The following is a 6,740-nucleotide window of genomic DNA, read 5'->3' on the forward strand; positions in this document are numbered from 1 at the left end:
CTCTCCAAAAAATCAGGGACAGATTGATCTTCTGCAGAAAGTTTGGTGAATGGACTGCTGAGGACTGGGGCAAAGTCATATTCTCTGATGAAGCCTCTTTCCGATTGTTTGGGGCATCTGGAAAAAGGCTTGTCCGGAGAAGAAAAGGTGAGCGCTACCATCAGTCCTGTGTCATGCCAACAGTAAAGCATCCTGAGACCATTCATGTGTGGGGTTGCTTCTCATCCAAGGGAGTGGGCTCACTCACAATTTTGCCCAAAAACACAGCCATGAATAAAGAATGGTACCAAAACACCCTCCAACAGCAACTTCTTCCAACAATCCAACAACAGTTTGGTGAAGAACAATGCATTTTCCAGCACGATGGAGCACCGTGCCATAAGGCAAAAGTGATAACTAAGTGGCTCGGGGACCAAAATGTTGACATTTTGGGTCCATGGCCTGGAAACTCCCCAGATCTTAATTCCATTGAGAACTTGTGGTCAATCCTCAAGAGGCGGGTGGACAAACAAAAACCCACTAATTCTGACAAACTCCAAGAAGTGACTATGAAAGATTGGGTTGCTATCAGTCAGGAATTGGCCCAGAAGTTGATTGAGAGCATGCCCAGTCGAATTGCAGAGGTCCTGAAAAAGAAGGGCCAACACTTCAAATACAGACTCTTTGCATAAATGTCATGTAATTGTCGATAAAAGCCTTTGAAACGTATGAAGTGCGTGTAATTATATTTCACTACATCACAGAAACAACTGAAACAAAGATCTAAAAGCAGTTTAGCAGCAAACTTTGTGAAAACTAATATTTGTATCATTCTCAAAACTTTTGGCCACGACTGTATATTGGGTGAACTATATTTTGTGTGTAGGATACATACTGAATTGGGTTCTTGTACCTGCAGTATCAAGTGTACCTTTGTTCAGTATGGAGAGTTAAATTGATATTGTCATACTACTGTATCATCTCCAAAAAACAGTTTTAGGTCTAGTCACATATAGTTGAATATATATATATATGTAAGGAAATATGATGGCTACATCATTGTCTGGGAGAAATCAAGTATACAGTTAAGGAATTGTCTCATTGTGTTATTAAGAAATCTAATTACGGTACATTATTGATTAGAGTCATATTCTTTGGGTTGTTTTGGGTTTCCTGATTGTATATCTTTGATTATTATAATACTACTGTTACCGATTTTATAATTGATTACTATTTGATTGTCACCAATTTTTATATTATATTGATTATTTTGCACTGAATTGTTATTAATAAATATATATTTTGGTTACAACTGAGTTCTTTTCGTCTTCGATTCAACGCAGATCATGGTGAGCTTTTTGTTTATGAAAACAAATAGGAATTTCATAACTCCAATGCTGAACTGCAAATAATACTTTTTTTTTTGCTATTAATACACCCCAAAAAGGGCTGTAATTTTCTCTTTTCACCACACAAAGGCTAATAAGCTTTTTTTCCCCACTTATACACGCCAAAAAAGGCTTTAGAACATATAAATGCACCGCTGAACGGCAAATAAGACCTTTTTCCCACTTATACATGCCAAAAAAGGCTTTAGAACGTATAACTGCAGCACTAAACAGCCAATAATAATTTGTTTTTGCCAATAAGACAAGCCAAAAAGTGCTGTAATTTTCTCACTTCACCACACAACGGCTAATAAGCCCTTTTTTCCCCCCAATATTCACAAAAAAAGACTTTAGAACATATAACTGCACAGCTGAACGGAAAATAATTCTTTTTTGCCACTAATACACGCCAGAAAAGGCTTTAGAACATATAACTGCACCGCTGAACGGTAAATAATACTTTTTTTCCACTAATACACGCCAAAAAAGGCTTTAGAACATATACCGAATTTTTCGCCCTATAAGATGCACTTTTTTCCCTCAAAAGTGGGAGGAAAATAGCAGTGCATCTTATGGGGCGAAGGCTGCCATTTTTACACTGATACTGGCGTGTGTATCAACGAGGAGGGAAAAGGGGCTGGGGGCCGGCCTTTAGTTTTGTAATGGCAGCAGTGCAGGGGGTCCCTGTATTCTATTGCACCGGGCCCTGTTCACTGTACTAATGGCATCTACTGTAACTGCAGGCATGCAATAGTTAACTATAGATATGTTCGATCCAGCGCTGAGCAGCCTGTACTTACGATCATAGCAGGCTGGAGGCAGGAGGCTGGGCGGACGGGCACTGGCAGCGTAACTTCCTACGTCACGTGCCTGCTCCGCCCACTTTATGAATGAAGCAGGCGGCGCAGGCACGTGACGTAGGAAGTTACGCTGCCAGTGCCCGCCCGCCCAGCCTCCTACCTCCTGCCTCCAGCCTGCTATGATCGTAAGTACAGGCTGCTCAGTGCTGGATCGAACATATCTATAGTTAACCATTGCCTGCCTTCAGTTACAGTAGATATCATTAGTACAGTGAGCGGGGCCCGGTGCAATGGAATACAATGACTGCACTGGGCCCCCGCTGCCATTTTTCTAAACTAGTGTAGATGCCAGCCCCCCACCCCCTGTATTGGGGGTCATTCAGAGTGGCTGACACTGTTATGAGGGGGGGGGGATCTGTGGATGTCAAATAGCATAAAATGCTATTTATCAGTCATCCACAGATCCCCCCCATAGCAGTGTCATGACATCCACAGATGCCCCCATAACAGTGCCATCCACAGATACCACCATAACAGTGTCAGCCACAGACCCCCATAACAGTGTCAGCCACAGACCCCCATAACCGTGCCAGCCACAGACCCCCATAACAGTGTCAGCCACAGACCCCAATAACAGTGCCATCCACAGACCCCCTTAACAGTGCCATCCAGAGACCCCCATAACAGTGCCATCCACAGACCCCCATAACAGTGCCATCCACAGACCCCCATAACAGTGCCATCCACAGACCCCCATAATAGTGTCATTCACAGGCTACCATTAGTTCAAAGCCCACCAAAAGCACACCTTTTCATTCAAATTTTTTTTTTTCTTATTTTCCTCCTCAAAAACCTAGGTGCGTCTTATGGGCCGGTACGTCTTATAGGGCGAAAAATACGGTAACTGCACTGCTGAACGGCAAATAATACTTTTTTTGCCACTAATACACGACAAAAAAGCTTTAGAACATAAAACTGCACCGCTGAATTGCAAATAATACTTTTTTTTGCCTTAATACACCCCAAAAAGGGCTGTAATTTTCTCTTTTCACCACACGACAGCTAATAAGCTTTTTTCCCACTTATACACGCCAAAAAAGGCTTTAGAACATATACGTGCACCTCTGAACGGCAAATAATACTTTTATTTTCCACTAATACACGCTAAAAAGAGCTGTAATTTTCTCACATCACCACACAACGGAATTTTTTATTTTTTTTGCCACTAATACATGCAAAAAAAGCTTTAGAACATATAACTGCAATGCTGAATGGCAAATAATACTTTTTTTTGCCACTAATACACGCCCAAAAAGGGCTGTAATTTTGTCACTTCACCACACAACGACTAATAAGCCCTTTTTTCCGCTAATACTTGCCAAAAAAGGCTTTAGAACATATAACTGCATTGCTGAACGCCAAATAATACCTTTTTTTGTCACTAATACACTACAAAAAGGGCTTTAATTTTCACACTTTTCACACTTCACCATACAACTGCTAATAAGCCCTTTATTTTTACCACTAATACACGCCAAAAAATGCTTTAGAACATATAACTTCAATGCTGAACGGCAAATAATACTTTTTTTGCCACTTATACACGTCAAAAAGGGCTGTAATTTTTTCACTTCACCACACTATGGCAAATATATATATTTTTTGCCACTAATACACCCCAAAAAAGCTTTAGAACATATAACTGCACCGCTGAACGGCAAATAATACTTTTTTTGCCACTAATACACCCCAAAAAGGGCTGTAATATTCTCTTTTCACCACACAAGGGCTAAAAACCTTTTTTCCCACTTATACATGCTAAAAAAGGCTTTAGAACATATACGTGCACCGCTGAACAGCAAATAAGCCCTTTTTTCCCACTAATACACGCCAAAAAAGGCTTTAGAACATATAACTGCACCACTGAACGGCCAATAATACTTTTTTTTTTGCCACTAATACACCACAAAAAGGGCTGTAATTTTTTCACTTCACCACACAACGGCTAATAAGCCCTTTTTTTCCACTAATACACGCCAAAAAAGGCTTTAGAACATATAATTGCACTGCTGAACGGCAAATAATACATTTTTTTGCCACTAATACACACCAAAAAGGGCTGTACTTTTCCCACTAATACACACTAAAAAAGGCTTTAGAACATATATCGCCACTGCAATTCTGAACGGCAAATAATACTTTTTTGCCACTAATACAAGCCAAAAAAGCTTTAGAACATAAAACTGCACCGCTGAATGGCAAATAATACTTTTTTTGCCACTAATACACCCCAAAAAGGGCTGTAATTTTCTCTTTTCACCTCACAAGGGCTAATAAGCTTTTTTCCCCACTTATACACGCAGGGCCGGTGCAAGGATTTTTGCCAACACAAACGAAGTAAAATTTTGGCGCCCCCCCCTCCCCTGAAGCTGACCTGGCCCTAGTCCCGTCTGCATCAGCTTCTCCTCTGTATGGTCCTGGTATCTTCGCTCTGCTTCAGACAATCGCTGGTTTGAGGACTGGATTTTTCGCCCTATAAGACGCACTGGCCCATAAAGCGCACCTGGGTTTTTGAGGAGGATGATAAGAAAAAAATATTTTCCATTACACCTCAGGTCAGACCAGCAATCAGCCCCCCAATGCCTCAGATCAGCCCCCCATGTCAGCCATCATGACCCCCATGTCAAATTTCTCCCCCTCAAGGCCTCCATGTCACATTTAACCCCCCTCAATGTCACATTTCTCACCCCTTCATGTCACATATCTCCCCCTCCATTTCAAATCACCTATGTCACATCAGCCCTCACATTTCTCCCCCCCTCCATCCATGCTGCCACATTTCTCCCCCCGTTCATCCATGTTGCCACATTTCTCCCCCCCTCCATCCATGTTGCTTCATTTCTCCCCCTCCATCCATGTTGCCACATTTCTCCCCCCTCCATCAATATTGTCACATTTCCTCCCCGCCTCCATCCATGTTGTCACATTCCCCCCCCTCCCTTCCATCCATGTTGTCGCATTTCTCCCCCTCCCATCATGTCCATTTCACCCCCCAGGCCGCACAGACAGACTACTCAGACATTTGTCCACATAGTTACTCACCACCAACGGCTCCGCCTCCAGTCTCCAGACCTCCGCTCCCCAGTCTACACCAGTTGCTGCCGCCGCAGCTCCACTCGGCAGTCACACTCCCCTGACCCCGTGACTGTCTGTGTTGCCGATGCCGTGCTGCTGCTGAGCCTGTCTGCTGCTCTGTGAGGGCCGGGGCCGCACGGCACACCTGCAGGCTGGGGCGGGGCAAGTCCGCAAGTTGTGTATTTAAAAAGTAATAATTTAAATAAATAACTTTTCCGTCCTGGCGCCACCCCCCCTTCTCTGCGCCCTCAAGCAGCCGCTTGGTCTGCCTTACGAGACTTTTTCAGAGCTGGAGTTTGGGAGCCCTACACAAGCCCGGTTCCGTGATCTCTTGGAATGGAGGGAGAGCAGGTATGACTGGGACAACACTCATGAGATTGAGCAGGACCTGGTCCACCTGGTGACCCGGGAGATGGAGCTGGAACAGGGCTACCAGCAGCTGTTCCACGCCAGTGAGAAGGCTCAGCAGGACAGTAAGGTGACAAACCCAGTCTCCATTCCCCAGCGGCAGTGTGAAGTGCAGGGAGAGGAGAGCAGCGTCCTCCCTCCCCAGCGGCAGGCTGAGTTACAGGGGGCAGAGGTAGTTGTTCCTGCCCCCCAGCAGCAGAGTGATATGCCGGGAAGGCAGTGTGAAGTGCAGGGAGAGGAGAGCAGCGTCCTCCCTCCTCAGCGGCAGGCTGAGTTACAGGGGACAGAGGTAGTTGTTCCTGCCCCCCAGCAGCAGCATGATTTTTTGGGAATTGGGAGCCCAGTCTCCATTCCCCAGCGGCCGTATGAATTATTGGGGATTGGGAGCCCAGTCTCCATTCCCCAGCGGCAGGCGGAGTTACAGGGGGCAGAGACAGTCGGTCCTGTCCCCCAGCAGCAGAGTGTCCAGCAGGGAATAGAGAGCCCAGTCTCCTTTCCCCAGCAGCAGGACACTGTATTGGGAGCGGAGACGGTCGGTCGCCCTCCCCAGCGGCTGGAAGTATGTATGGGAGAGGAGCTCGTTACCCCCCTCTCCCCAGCGGCAGCTTAACGCACCAGGGGGAGACAGTAAGCCCCACAACAGTGCAGATGGGACCGTGGTCTCTGCACTTACAGCACAGGGGGTAGAGACAGTCGGTCTCCCCCTCCAACAACCAGGCTCCAACCAGGCTTCTTCCGTGGTAGCGCTGGCACCAGGGCAGAGTACCGCTGATCCCTGCCCACAAAGCAACCTCCACTCCAAGCCAGGGAGCAACACAGAGACCGGGAGTACCAGCTTCCAACATAACCTTGGTGGACTCACTGGACAGAGACAGGCTACTAAATTCAACAGGTCCAGTATTGGGTTGTGGGTGGGCTGCCAGACTAACTCAGGTACCGACCGGCGTGAGGTCAGGTATCTGGTTAGTCTTCCCTGGGGGGGGGGGGATGTGTGGCAAAACCAACCTCGCCACTGGGTTTTGGAGAGGAC

The sequence above is a fragment of the Bufo bufo genome, chromosome 5, assembly GCF_905171765.1.
Source record: "Bufo bufo chromosome 5, aBufBuf1.1, whole genome shotgun sequence".
Classification (NCBI taxonomy): domain Eukaryota; kingdom Metazoa; phylum Chordata; class Amphibia; order Anura; family Bufonidae; genus Bufo; species Bufo bufo.